Genomic DNA, 16238 nt, shown 5'->3' with positions numbered 1-16238 from the left:
TGATTTTTTTCTACCTACCCTGTTAGTTAGGTATGACGGATTCGACCATTTTAACAAGAAGTCGTGCGTAATCAAAATGTCTAAACCAGAGGATGGCACTACTTTAGAAAAATTCGGCTGTCGCGTCTGACACGGTTCCGGTTTACAAATGGAACTTATCTTTCGACGGAACTGGGAACGTACATAATTTCATTGAACGGATTTGTGTCTATCTCGGAACGTAAGTACAGCTTCTCTTTTTTCGTCTGCTGTGGAACTTTTTACAGGTCATGCTCTAGACTGGTTTAGAGTCAACCGTTCTTCATTCAATTCATGGACGGATATTGTTAATGCTCTAAAGGAAGAATTTGAGTTACTGGACCATGAAAGACGTTAAGTTGCTCAGATCAGAGCCACGTACCAGTATCAAAAAGAGAACCTGGGTTCATTCATTACTCGTGTTTTGATTTTAAACAATCAATTGTCGTCAAAGTTACCAGATGACGAGATTCTTGAAATATTGCAATATAATATGTTACCGAGATACATTCAGAAATTATCGCTGTCTGTCATCTCGGACATTAATTGTCTTAAAAGATTTGGAAAAATGATTGAACTAGCAGACAGTCGGTCTGATTCCAGACCTTCCCCGCCAAATGCAAATACTTTTAATAATAATAATGTTTCTCATTCCCCTTCAAACAATGCATTTACCAGAGAGAACAACAGAATGTCTCAGAATTTCAACAATGTCAGATTTGATCGTTCTGCGATTCAGAATAACTTGAATAATCCCAATTTCAGGAATCATTCAATCACCGTTCGCTGACATCACCGCTAGGCATCAGGTTGCTGTGCTGTCGGAAACCAGAGTTTTCTTCGAGAACCTTTGGACTTCGAAGGTGGTGAGTGCGGCTGAAAGGGATGGTCGTCCACACATCATTTTCCAGGTTCTGGGTTCCAATTTTTCTGGCCTTCTTGACTTTGGGTCGCATATCTCAATTATTGGTAATAATTTTCATCGTCAATTTTTAAAACTAGGGTTAAATCTTTCTGATCTTAAGAAAAAATTTTCCCTCACTTCTGCTACGGGTCATACAGTGGAGTGCGTTCACAAAATTGCGGTTCCTGTAGTTCTTGGTAACGTTAAGAAATTATTTAATTTTGTAGTTATGCCAGAGATAAAATCAAACATCATCCTCGGTTGCGACTTTTGGAAAGTCTTTAACATTTGTCCCAAGTTAACTAAATTAATGACTAATGACTCTGACAAAAGTTGCGTGTCTGAGGTAAGAGGACTGGATAGCTTTGAGAATTTAGATTCGTCTCAACAATCAATCTTAAATAACGTTATACATGAATTTGAAGCCTTTTCTGGAAATCGTTTGGGTAAAACGTCTCTTGAAAAACACGTCATTGACACGGGTGATTGTCAGCCTATTAAGCAACGTGTTTATCCGATATCTCCTCATTTATTGCCGGAAGCACACAGAGAACTTGACAGACTGTTAAATCTGGGAGTAGTAGAACCCAGCAATAGCTCGTGGAATAATCCTATTGTATTAGTGCCCAAGAAAAATGGTTCTTTTAGACTTTGTTTGGATAGTAGAAAACTCAACGCTGTCTCGCGGCAGCGGGACACGGTTATTGCCTACCGTTGATATCTGATATCTTAAATAGTCTCGGAGGAGCACGTTATCTGACAACCTTAGACCTAAACGATGCTTTTTTTCAAATTCCGCTAGAGGAAGATTCTAAAGAGAAAATCACATTCACTATCCCTAAACGAGGCCTCTTCCACTTTGTGACAATGCCTTTTGGTCTTCATGGTGCGAGTTCTCGGATGATGAGGCTAATGGACAAGGTTTTGGGTCCGGAGTTCGATGGGAAGGTTTTTTGTTATCTAGATGACATAATTATCATTAGTTCTACCTTTGAAAAACACATTGATCTTTTAAGACGGGTTAAACAAAAGTTACAAGCTGCGGGTTTGACAATTAACGTAAATAAGTCAGTCTTTTGTCGTGATTCCCTTAAATACCTAGGTTTCGTGATTGATAAGGATGGTTTGAGAACTGATCCGGAAAAAGTAAAAGCAATCGTTGATTTCCCCATACCAACGTCGCAAAAGAGCTTGCGAAGGTTTATCGGTATACTTTCTTGGTACAAAATATTCATTTTAAATGTTTCTTTAATTGCAGCACCTTGGCATAATCTAACCAAAAATGAATTTTCTGGTAAAAAGTTTGTGTGGAATGAACAGGCTGATGCTGCTTTTACTAAATTAAAGAATATTCTGGTCAAGGCTCCTGTTCTTGCTTGTCCCGACTTTAGTAAACCCTTTACAATTAGTTGCGATGCATCGAATACCGGTCTGGGGGCGGTCCTTTCTCAAACTGACGTTAATGGGATAGAACACCCTATTTCCTTTATTTCCAAATCACTATCTGCACAGGAGAAAAATCACTCCACAACCGAGAAGGAGTTAAATGCTATGATTTTTGCACTAGAGAAATTTAGAGGTTATATTGAAGGATCGCCTTTTCCTGTCTAGGTTATTACTGATCACTATAGTCTAAAATGGCTTAAGAACTTAAAGTCTCCGTCGGGTAGATTAGCGCGGTGGGCGGTTAGACTACAGCAGTTTAACTTTGAAATAATATATAGGAGCGGTAAAGACAACATTGTTCCGGACGCACTGTCTCGTGACCCGTTACATGTTGACTTGATTGATCAGTCCTTTTCTACTTCCGACCATTGGTATTTAAGTTTGAGAGAGAAAATTTTGGCTAATCCGGAAAAATTTCCAGCGTGGAAAGTTTGCAATGGTGTCATTTTCAAACACATTCAGAGCATGGAGGCTCTACACAGGTCTTATGACTGGGAGGAAGTTCTCCCAAAAGAGTGTAGGAAAAACGTCATTATTCAACATCACGTTCCGCCTTCTTGTGCACATTTTGGCATCATGAAAACGATTAATAGGATTAAACTTAAATATTACTGGCCAAAAAAGGCAGCTGATGTGAAGTCCTTTGTAAGTAAATGTCATTCTTGTTTAGGTTATAAAAGTTCTAACTTACTGCCTCCTGGTCTGATGGGTGACCCGAAACTTGTGCAAAGGCCTTGGCAAATGATTGCGACAGATCTATTAGGTCCTTACCCTAATTCTTACAAAAAAGGTTATACTTACCTTTTAGTGGTTTCTGATTTCTTTACGAAGTATACGAGACTATTTCCACTTAGGAAAGCAACGGGTAGTGGTATTGCGGAAATATTGGAAAATGATATATTTTATAAATTCGGTGTTCCAGATACTATTGTTTTGGATAATGGCCCACAGTATATATCGCGTGACATGAAAGCGCTGGCCAATAAATTTCATATCCGTCACTTGTTTTATAATTGCAGATATCACCCGCAGAACAATCCTGTTGAGCGTGTAAACAAGGTGTTGGTAGCAGCCCTGGGTTCTTTTGTGGGATCTGATCACAGATCCCGGGCGTGCCATCTACCGGAAATTGAACTGGCTATAAACACGGCTGTTCATGAAGTTACAGGCTATACACCGTTCTTCCTTAATTTTGGTAGAGAGATTGTAATTTCTGGAAATAACTACAAAGGTGTAGACTTCAACGCGGAAGACGTGATTCTCTAAAACGTGATTCGTGGGCATCTGATTTACAGGAATTAAATGACATTTTCTCCCAAGTTCGCACGTCTTTAAGACAATCATACGAACGTAATAAGGTTCAATATAATCTGCGTCGTAGGGACGTTCAATATGAGGTTGGGGACATAGTCTGGAGAAGGTCCTTTGCTTTTTCTGACGCTGGTAGATACTTTTCAGCAAAATTAACCCCCAAATTTATACGTAGTAAAATAATTTGCAAAATATCGCCGGTTGCTTATCAATTAGCGGATATGACAGGGAAACCCGTGGGAACTTTTCATGTTAAGGATATAATCACGTTAGAAGAAGCTAACTGATCTCGGGTTGTTTAAGGCGAAGGTAAATGCTAAATCACTATTTAGATTAATCTTTGCTACGAATCGGTATACACTATGAATGCCAAAAAATATACTATGCATAAATTGAAGCTTTTTCTTTCTTTATTATTGATCGGAATTGGAATAAAATTATTGGTTGCGTTACAAAAAATATAAACGTAAACCACTGATAATTTTGTTTTTTCTTGAGGTAACTAAGAACTCATATAAGAAACACCTTTAAAAAAATACCGTTTTATGGCTAAGATTATTTTTTATAATAATTATTGACTAACTTTTTTTCATTCATATAAAAATATTCAACAAATAAATAAAACTCACTTTGGCGCTTACGTCAAATTTAGCCAGACTCCACTGGTTAAGCAATTGTCGCCTCTATTCGTGGTGATATAAGACGCAAACATTCTAGCATCTGTACAGAAGTCCGCGGAACGTGGCACGGAACGGAAGTCGGTTGGTGACAGTTTTTTCGACGGTTTTTTCTTGTCGGCATTATTTTGGTTACGAGCTTAGAGTAATAATATACACTCTGGTTACGAGTATTATTAGTTCTCAAACGGTGAAGGAGTTTTGTTATAATATTGTTATTATTCATGACCCAAATATTATACTTTTTTATCTCAAAATACTTTTGAATGTATAGTTTTATTCATCATTTAATAAAATTAATGACTTTCCGTTAAAAAAATGCTTTCCGTTTGCATTTATGTTGACTAATAATGCGTTTTTACAGGTCCATAATTTATTGAAGATGGGGAATAAAACAAAAAATGTCGTCTTACTTTGCGATATTTTCGGAAGAAAAATCGAATTCAGCGACACATGAATCGAAAAGATGCTGAGTATGGAGAGTTCTGAATAAAACCAGATATTCCTGAATCTATTTTCGAGGCGGAGAAAGAAATACTTTTGGATGAGTTGAGAGAAAAACAAAAAGATAGGAATAAAATAGAACGGGAAACAATTTTACAGAGTAACTGCAGTGAATGGATGGAGTTGCGACGTAAAATGATCACAGCATCTTCATTTGGAAAAGTTGTACGTAGAAGAGACAATATAAGCTGTGCAGCTCTTGTAAAATCGTTGCTGTGCAAAGTCAATATCTCTCATGTATCTTCAATAAGTCACGGAAGAAAATATGAGAAAGAAGCTTTACATCAGGCTAGCGTTGAACACGACATTGAAATTCAACCGTGTGGGCTATTTATTGACAAGGAATTTCCATTTCTAGGAGCTTCTCCGGACGGTCTTAGCGGCGATATGCTAGTAGAAGTAAAATGTCCTTAAACGTCCTTCAAACTTGGTTTAGAAAGAGCTATTCAAGAGAAGAAAATTACTTTTTGGATGACAAACAAAGATGGAAGTATGAGCATAAATACAAATCATGATTGGTATTTTCAGGTTCAAGGGCAACTTCGCATTACGGAAAAAAATGTCTGTTTATTTGTTGTATGGAGTGGACGGAAATATCCTTTAAAAACTGAATATATTTATAAAGACGACGATTTCTGGAAAATAAAAATGGAACCCAAATTGGTCCGATTTTATTTACATTGCTTACTTCCTGAAATTATTGATCCAAGAAATAACAGGAATATGCCAATTAGGAATCCTCCTTTTATAGTCGATGCAATCAATGACAAACTAAAAAAAATACTCTCTCAACCTCCAACAAAGCGTAAATTAACATATTCAGAAAAAATACCAGATCCGTGTGAAGTTGTAGAAATTACACCTATAACGCAATCATCATCAATGGAGTTACAAAATGGCATAATTACAGACGATGTGTCATCAACAATTGTTCCTGATTTCAACTCTATTGATATTGAGAATGTTATATCATTTGAGAAATTTTAGGTTTATGAATATGCTATATAAATTCACAATATAAGTATTTTTTGTTTTTCCAATTTTTTTACATTATAATAAAAGCAGGTATAAGTACATTTTTTTAAATACATGTAAAGCTAATATGTTCTAATTAGTGGTAATAATACCTCCCTAGTTGAGAAATGATCGTGATTAGAGAGGGAGTACTATCACAAGTTGATATTAGATTATATATTTAGTAGTTGCTACAATTAACATGCATGTAGAATTATATACTCATGCACTATTTTTAGAAAAAAGAACTTAAGAATTGTTCCTTGATAATTTCTAATACTGGATATTTGTTTGGTAATTTGATTGTTCTTCAAAAATTATTTGTAAATTGAATTTAAAAAATATATTAGCAACATAAATCTGATAAAAGTGAACTTAATTTTTTTTTAAATAAAATATGTAAGTGACATTTCAATGTAATGTATTATTAACAAATATTTTATATGTATTAATAATGCATACAAATAATAAAAATCAATAAAAAATATACAGTTATTAAAAAATTAAAAAATATTAATTATTATATTAATCACTAATATCCCCACAGTTTGAGTCCATCCGGCAGCTATAGCTCTGCCGCTGTTGTCAAAATAAGATTGATAGTAATCGTCCACCAGTTAAAAAGGTATTAGTAGGTATACGGAAGCCTTGGCGAACGGGGAGGCCTGGTCGGGCGCTTCCTACGTATAGCAGGTACATAGTACGCGGCTACTGCAATTACTTGTCTCGTGCAGATAAGTAACAAAAAATGTGCACATTTTATATTCTGTTGGAAGGGGTAGAAACCCAAATATGTTTGGCGTTTATATTCGCCTTAACTGATGAACTATTTTTCTTCTGTTGTAATCGTTATATTTTTTTTGTTTGAGAATTAATCCCTTTTCTCTTGTTATAATTTTGGTAATTGCTTGCCTTGCCCTCAGGTTTGCAATTTTTCTTTGTGTTCTCTCATTGTGAGGACATGACTAGTATTTTTGTGTCTTCACATTGAGTGTATTTTTGTATAAGTTTTGTTTTGTCTTTGTGTACATGTGTAATATGTGTTTTGGGGAGTAAATTGTCCATTCCGATTCAACGCGGGGGATTGACGGTTTTTTAATCTCACGCATTGAATCCATTTTTTTAGTATTCAAGTGCTATCATATGGTATCGACTATTTTGTAATCTCACGATTAGAATGCATTGTATCAGTTTCATGCGTTATCCTATGGCAGTGAAGTTCACAATCTCAGTTGGCCACTGTGTTTGTGCTATTTTTCTGTTCGAGGGATCTTTTAAAAAGCTGATTATACTTTATGAGATTATACTATTTGTTCTTTAATGAACTAAGTCCGTGGCAGCGACTTGTTTTGGAGGTACAGTTTGTCCTTTCTAGAGGGACATACTGTATTTCAATTATGGCATATACTTCGTAGCTTCGTGCAAAAAACGTAATTCTCTTCAATGTCCCGGAGAGTACGTCAGATCTAACATCTATAAATATTTCCGATGATGTTAAAAACGTTACTACGGCCCTGAAAAATATTAATATTACCATTAATACTCAAGACATTAAAATGTACAGGTTGGGAACGAAGAAAATTTCAAATAAATGTAGACCAATCAAGATAGAACTCAATGAGGAGCATTTAGTCCGGACAATCTTAATTAATAACAAAAATTTCAAAGATGGTGTTAAAGCCGGCAACGATCAGACGAGTCAACAAAGAAAACAACTTATGATACTTCGGGACGAACTAGAAACTAGAAAGAAAAATGGCGAACCAAATTTAACTTATATTAATAACCTCCCCAATATTATCAATGTTTTGCCAAAAAACTCCAACTAAATAAATGTAACCTTAAGGGCGTGAGCACACAGAGAGCGGTCAGAGTTCTGCGTTCTAGTGACCGTTGACCGCTCAAGATTTCCAACGCACACAAGCGGCGTTAAAATTCTCGCGTTCTAGTTTCGTTTGGGTCTTTGCATATGCAACATGTCACTAGAAAGTTCATCATCCGTGAAAATATATTGTTCTTGTGGAGCTTAACAGCTTCTAAAAAGAAAAGAAAGTATTGGGTGCACCCAATCAACACAACGCGAGAAGAACAAGGCGAATTTACTAATAATAAAATTTACTTAAAATTTAAATTTAATAGTAGCAATGTCAAACCAAGCTTCGACTTTTTTTTTCGCGTTTTTTATAATTTACATCACTTAAATCGTATAACAAACTCCTTTCCCTAACCAATTCAATTAACTTTTCTGTGTTTGTAACCTCAAACATCGCGGCGTTCTGGCGTTCTCTGCCTCGGCGGCAAAAGAACTCTTAGAACGCGGCGTTCCGTTTTGACCGCCGCGGTCTGACTGCCCGCTGTGTGCGTTGTTGTTATAGTATCAGTACATTCTAATGAACGCCGAACGCGGAACTCGGAACTCCTGACCGCTCTCTGTGTGCTCACGCTCGTACTGTCAGAATATCAGAGGCATCAGAACTAAATTAAATGATTTCAGAATAAAGGTTCCCACTTTCTCACACGACGTCATCATGTTAACGGAAACTTGGTTAATCCCATCAATCTTCTCGGCTGAACTTGGATTTCAAAATCACAACATCTATCGAGTAGACCGGAGTCTAAAAACCAGCTCCAATACAAGAGGCGGAGGAGTCCTGATAGCTGTCCACAAAAAGGTTACTTCGAAAGTGCTTAAAATTAAAAATAGTGATGTTGAACAAATATTCGTGTTGCTCGAAAATAAAAATGCTGGCAAGTTAATATTAGGATGTGTATATTTCCCGCCATCTTCTAATTCACAGCTTTATAAGAATCACGTGGAAGATGTAGAAATTTTAAGGTTTAAATATCCTAGTGCTAAACTTATAATAATAGGTGATTATAACTTGCCAAATATATGTTGGAACCATGACGACCCCGAATTATCTGGTGTTAATTTGTCAACTACAAATCTCAGCGAGAGAGATTCTGGGTATGTCGAATTACTTATCAATCCCACAATTAAACACTATCACTAATATAAATAGTCGTCTTCTTGATCTAGTGTTTTTCAGTGAGCCCACTTCTACCGTATGTAAATCCTTGGATGAACTATTGCCTGTAGACCTCTACCATCCCCCTCTTGATATAACAACAACAATACGGAGAGTGCACACGCATTATTTTTATCCTAACAAAATCATCTAAAGCAGTCATAAAAAGTATTAAATTTAAAGTGTTTCACCTAATTATATTAAATTAACACTGGCTTAAAGTTTACTAATTGTCAGAAAAGTATATAGTGCATTAAAAGTGTTTAAAACAAGGATTAGTGTAATCAAGTGACAGTTGCTATAAGCCCCCCGCGCCCGCATCTACACCGCCCGCGCCGCCAGCGGTAGTACTTACACGCCCTACCAAAAATCCAGGGGTTCACAACTGTTTAAAAAAAAAAAAAGAAAAATAAAAATAACAATGGCTCTGAGTGATAAAGCTTCGCAGTACATTACCAAAGTAAATGCGATAATCAGTGGATTGATCTCAATCGTTCATGAGCCTAGCAATAAATTCTCTAAGGAAAATATCGTAAAAATAATACCAAAAACAACCGAACTTATGGCTACGATTGCAGAATTGGTAGTCGATTTTGGAGTAATGCAAGGAGAATTAAATTCAATGAAAAATAATACGCAACTCAGCAGGACCAACCCGATTGACATTAATATGGGTGATATTGTCACCGAAATGGAAGATAGGGCCATCAGATCTAACAACGTCATATTATATAACGTTCCCGAGAGCTTGTCTGATGAAAAGGCAGTCATCATTACGGAAGATAGAGATAAAGTTTCTTCGGCTATAAAAGCTATCGACCCGTCATTAGATCTAATCAACGTCAAAGTATTCAGACTGGGTGCCAAGAAAATTGCCAACAAAAATCGTCCAATTAAATTGGAATTTACAAACAATATCGCACCGAGAACTCTCCTACGTAATAGCACCAAATTTAAAGACGGAATCAAAGCAAGTAATGACTTAACCATCCTCCAAAGGAATCAATTGGTGGAGCTTAGAAAGCAGTTATTGTTCCGTCAAGAGAATGGTGAACCAAACCTTACCATAAAGTACATAAACTCCAAACCAACTATTGTTACAACCCTTCCAAAAAACGACACAATGTAAACAAACTGAAGTGCTATTACCAAAATGTCAGAGGCATGAAAACTAAACTTAAGGACTTTAAAATACATGCCCCAACACTGCCACATGACATCCTCATTCTTACGGAAACCTGGCTGGAACCATCCATCAACTCTGCTGAGCTTGGTCTACCCCACCATCATATTTACCGGTCTGACAGAAGTCAACAAACCAGCGCTAAATCTAGAGGCGGTGGCGTCATGATAGCTGTCAACAAGATACATCCTTCAAAACTTCTGAAAACCAAAAATTCTAATGTGGAACAAGTTTACATTTTACTAAACGGCAAAAATCAAAAAAATATCATAGGCAGTGTTTATATTCCGCCATCATCAGATATAAGTGTATACAAAAGTCATTTCGAGGATATTGAACAACTGTCGTTTAAATTTCCAAATAGTAAAATCACTATCATCGGTGATTACAATTTACCAAAAATCAACTGGGGTACCCGCGACAATTCTACATTATCTCAAAACTCTAGCTTAACTGACACAGAAAAAAAAATAGTTGAATTATGTGATTTCCTTAACCTAGTTCAATTAAACAATGTAAAAAATGACAATAATAGATTACTAGATCTTGTTCTTTGTACCGACTTGTCAACTGCGGTTGGAAAGTCACTCGATTCAGTTCTTCCCCCTGATTCTCATCACCCACCTTTAGATATTACTGTATTATGTAACCCTATAAAATGCCAAATTAAAAACCAGACACAATATCCTAACTTTAATAAAGCCAATTATGTTGCAATACGCGATTATCTATATAACACTGACTGGTCTATACTAGAAGGAGGTAATCTCGATGAGAATATTAAAGCCTTTTACGATCATCTATATAAAACCATAGAAAACTTTGTCCCAATTAGTTATAAACTATCTTCAAATTTCCCTCGCTGGTTTAGCAAGGACCTCATTAACATAGTAATTGAGAAGAAAAAAGCGCATAAAATTTACAAAGAAACAACAAATCTTTCTGATTTTATAATTTTCAGCAAGCTGCGAAAAGATTGTAATAAATTATCAAACATTTGTTATAATAATTACATTAAGAATGTGGAATTTTCGATTGGTAACAATGTAAAATATTTTTTCAACTATTGTAAAGCTCAAAATAACAACAACCTTGGCATACCTGAAACTATGCACTATAAACTGAAAACTTCCTGTAAAATCAAAGATATTGTCAATTTGTTTGCAGATTTTTTCAAGGATGTATATGAAACAGATATCCCTGATGAAGACATTCCAAACTTTGAGTCCGATATAAATTTACAACTATCTCAGATACATATTGAGATTAAAGAAATTGCAGCATGTATCAAACTACTGGAACCTAAATCGTGCTCAGGGCCAGATAAAATTCCCCCCGTATTTCTAAAAAACTGTGGGAGTAGTGTCTCTTACCCTCTGTACCTACTATTTAATCAATCACTTTTAACAGGCAAGTTCCCACAAATATGGAAAAATAGCTTTCTCACTCCTATATTCAAAAGCGGAGACAAGTCTTTAGTTGAAAATTACAGACCAATATGCATACAATCGTCAATACCAAAAATTTTTGAAAAGTTAATTCTCCAAAAAATATGTTCTTGCATAAAATTTAATATCTCATCATTTCAACATGGTTTTATCTCTGGACGATCTACCTTAACTAACCTTACACTGTATGAACATTTTATCTCTGGTGCTCTTGCTAATAGAGAACAAGTTGATTCAATTTACACGGATTTTAGTAAAGCCTTTGATAAGGTTTGCATTAAAATTCTTATAAATAAATTGTCTAAATTAGGAATAAGTGGTAATTTATTATGTTGGATTAAGAATTATTTATCAAAACGTGTACTAACTGTCTGTATTAAAGAACACTTATCTTACGAATTTGAAGCCACTAGTGGTGTGCCTCAGGGTTCGCACCTTGGTCCAATATTGTTTATACTATTCATAAACGATGTCACTTCCATATTCACTGATGTTAACATATTATTATTTGCCGATGACATGAAAATATATAAAATCATAAAAAATATATACGACTGCTTGTCCCTCCAATCCAATTTTATAAAATTCGTAGAATGGTGTACCATTGACAAACTTACACTTAATATAAAAAAATGTCAATCATGAGTTTCTTTAGAATTAAAAACCCTATCAAATATAGTTACTCTTTTAACAATCACAGTTTATTGTCAGTACCTGTAATAAGGGACCTTGGAATAACCTTCGACTCTAAACTACTATTTACCAATCACATTGATATAATAACGGGTAAAGCAATGAAAATTCTGGGCTTCATTGTAAGAATTTGTAAAGATTTTAAAAATATCCAAACATTTAAAATACTATATACAACTCTGGTTAGGAGCCATTTAGAATACAATTCCCCCATATGGAACCCTTTCTACAAAAGCCATGAAAACTCCATTGAAAGAATCCAACGCAAATTTCTCAGATCAATTAATTTCAAATTAGGTATTCCTGCGGTTGACATAAACTATGAATCTTTATTACAAAAAATGAGACTCTTATCGTTAAAAGATAGAAGAATACTCAATGATCTTATTTTCTTATTTAAAATAAACAATAACTGGTTTGACTCCCCTGAATTGGTCTCATTAATAAATTACCATGTACCTAGTAGACCGACTCGACTCAAAACACCTTTTCACTGTGACAATACTATGACGAACGCAGAACAAAACTCAACCATCAATCGCTTGCATATTTTAGGCAATGAATATGCTAATATTGATCACGCTGCCGGTAATCTGTCTTCATACAAAAGATGCGTTAAACTAAATTTGTTTGCTAGTACCACGTAAATACATCATGTAAACATAATATGCCTACCAGTACTTCTAAAACTATTAATGCACTTGAAATCATAAGTACTTGTAAAATTTATCATATCGGTTAACATAATCCAGGATTTATTACTTTTATATTTAAATCATTGTCTATACCTTGAGATAGGTATCTTATTGGTACATTTTATTGTTTTATTTCAATCTTTAAATTTTTATTTTTATTTATACTTTTTCCTAATAAATTATGGTTTGTACTTTAATACTTTATATTTTAAACTATTCACTTTACAATTTACTTTTATACATTATAGTTTTTATACACTACTTATTACCTTACTTTTTACCTATTTTCTTAAATTTTACTAACATTATACTGTTATTCTTCATGTTGTTGTACTATTATAAGTATGTCAATTATGTTAATGGCACGTGTTGTGCCGTATATGTGTAAATAAATAAATAAATAAATAACTATTCCATTTATTAACAACACTTATCTTAAAAATGTCAAGTCGCATTATAATTTTTACAAAGAAAATTTTCCTAAAATTTCTGATTTCTTAAATTCAACAGACTGGTCTTTTCTGGAAAACACAGATATTAACAATAATGTCAAAACATTTTATTCTATTCTTAATGATGCCATTGCAAATTTTGTGCCCATTCGACATAATAAAATTTCTCATTTTCCAAACTGGTTTAGCCCCGAATTGATCACATTAACATATAAAAAGAAAATTGCTGATATAAATTACAAGCGATCCAGAATGTCAAGTGATTACAATAAATTTCAATTGTTAAGAAAGGAGTGTTGTAAAATCTCAAAATTGTGCTATAAAAATTATATTGATAAAATTGAAAATGATATTCGTGTAAACATAAAACATTTTTGGAATTACACTAATTCTCAAAAAAATAATAACGTGGGTATTCCTCCTTGTATGAACTTCAATGGGAAAATTGGTTGTAATGATGAAAACATTGTAAACTTATTCGCCGATTAATTTAAGTCTGTATATGAAGAGGATATACCTAGCAACGAAATTCCCCAATTCTCATCAAATCTTAGTCTGGATATATCTGAAATACGCATAGAAATTAATGATATCAAAAAGCATGTAAATTTGTTAGATGTTAGAAAAAATGCTGGACCTGATAATATTCCACCGGTGTTAATTAAGGAATGTTTAAACGGCCTAACTGTTCCTCTTTTCCTAATTTTTAATCAGTCTCTAGAAACAGGTTGTTTCCCTGATACATGGAAACACAGTTTTCTTACACCTATTTTTAAAAAAGGGGACAAAAAGGACATTACAAATTATAGACCGATATGTATCCAATCAGCGATACCCAAACTTTTTGAAAAAATTGTACTCTCTAAGATAACTTCCAACATACAAAAAATTATAACTTCCTACTAACATGGCTTTTGTTCAAATAAATCTACTTTAACTAATTTACTAATATACGAAAACTTCATATCCAATTCTTTAGCAAACAGATGCCAGGTTGACTCAATATACACTGATTTTAGCAAGGCCTTTGATAAGGTGTGTCACAAAATATTAATTAATAAATTAGCCACACTTGGAGTTCATGGTAGTTTATTAAATTGGTTTATTAGTTATTTGTCCAATAGAAGTCTTAGTGTGAAAATAAATGGCACAAATTCATACACATTTATAGCCACAAGTGGAGTGCCACAAGGCTCTCATTTAGGGCCCATTTTGTTTATTATATTCATAAATGACATTGTTGATATATTTACTAACATAAAAGTATTAATTTTTGCTGATGATTTGAAAATTTATAAAGAGATTAATAACATAAATGATTGCATTATATTACAAACTAATTTGAGAAATCTTTTTGAATGGTGTTCTATCAACAAACTTGCATTGAACATAAAGAAATGTCAGTTCATTAATTTTTACAGAATAAATAATCCAATATTTTTTCAATATACATTCAATGATAAAAACTTAAATTGCGTCAGTGAAATTATTGACCTAGGTATATTGTTCGATAGCAAACTAACTTTTGTGTATCATATTAATAACATTATCAATAAGGCTCTTAAGACTCTTGGATTTGTTTTGGGAATTTCAAAAGACTTCAATAATTTAGGCACATTTATCATGTTGTACAAAACCCTTGTTAGATGCCAACTAGAGTATAACTCTACAATATGGTCTCCTTTTTACAATATTCATTCCGATAATATTGAAAAGATTCAACATAAGTTCTTGAAGTATATAAACTATAAATTGCATATTCCTGAAGAAAACATTGATTATAACTACTTACTAGATAAATTGTCCCTATTAAAACTTTCTGAAAGAAGAATAAACACAGATTTAATAGTACTACATAAAATACTTCATTACAAAATTGACTGTCCTGAGTTACTCCAATTAATCAGCATCCACATACCCAAAAGATCTTGCCGAAATTTACTACCTTTTTATTTTTACAACACCAGGACACTGTCTTATCAAAATTCCCCAATTCCAAGACTTCACAGTCTCGATAATAAATACTCTGATCTGGGAGATATATTTCATCTTAAAAATAATCAATATAAATATTATTTCTTCATATGAAGCGGTTACTTTGTGATGTGACATTATAATTTAAAATTAAACAGTAACTTTGTAAACATCACTTATGGGTAAATACTTAATGCCGACCGGGTTTCGCTACAACCGTAGCCTCATCAGGGCAGTATAATACTAAAAATCTAAATATTAAATTAACATGTGTAGATATCACGGTAGGTGGACAGTCTGAGCTACAGTGGAAGAGGTAGGGATAAGTGGGAGATTGGGAGGCGAGTGTTCTTTGTCAATAGGGAACAATCTGAGTATAGGGCTTTTATTTAGGTTTATTTGGTTGTTGATGACTTTGCTATTGACGTTTATGGCTTTCCTTAACTCTAACGCTTCTAAGTTATCCAACCTAAGACCTATTCCGTTTTTATGTAATAGGCTGACGCCAGTATTTTTGTCGAACGTATGGTTGGTTGCTATGAGGTGATTTGCAAATTCGGAGAATCCATTACTGTTTAAGCATCTTAGGTGTTCTTTGACTCGCGTTTTGATATTACGCGCTGTTTTGCCTATGTAAAACGCGGGACAGTCACTACATTGCAGTGAGTAAATACCTGAGTGATTTAACCGATGTTCTTTGTCTTTAACGTTCATCAAAAATTTACCTATACTATTGTTAGTGTAAAACGCTGGTTTGATATCTGGTGGGAGGTTTTTTATGCTTTTTTGAGAGAAATTATCGATGTACAAAATTCTACGCCATTGTTGAGGTTGATTATTATTAGTTGGCATATTATTATTATGAGGGGAGCTGTTAAATAGAAATTTGC

At 34.1% G+C, this 16238-nt stretch overlaps 1 protein-coding gene across 1 annotated transcript in view; it reads right to left on the bottom strand.

Annotated features, from left to right (window-relative positions):
• LOC149410270 (mitochondrial S-adenosylmethionine carrier protein) overlaps positions 1–16238 on the bottom strand; it is a 168488-nt gene that overhangs the window by 103477 nt on the left and 48773 nt on the right. The gene's annotated exons all lie outside the window — the stretch shown is intronic.

Source organism: Hesperophylax consimilis, chromosome 28, assembly GCF_061612785.1.
Source record: "Hesperophylax consimilis isolate HC1 chromosome 28, BYU_Hcon_1.0, whole genome shotgun sequence".
Lineage (NCBI taxonomy): Eukaryota > Metazoa > Arthropoda > Insecta > Trichoptera > Limnephilidae > Hesperophylax > Hesperophylax consimilis.
The sequence above is the reverse complement of the archived record's forward strand: the minus strand, read 5'-3'. Positions and strand labels throughout refer to the sequence as shown.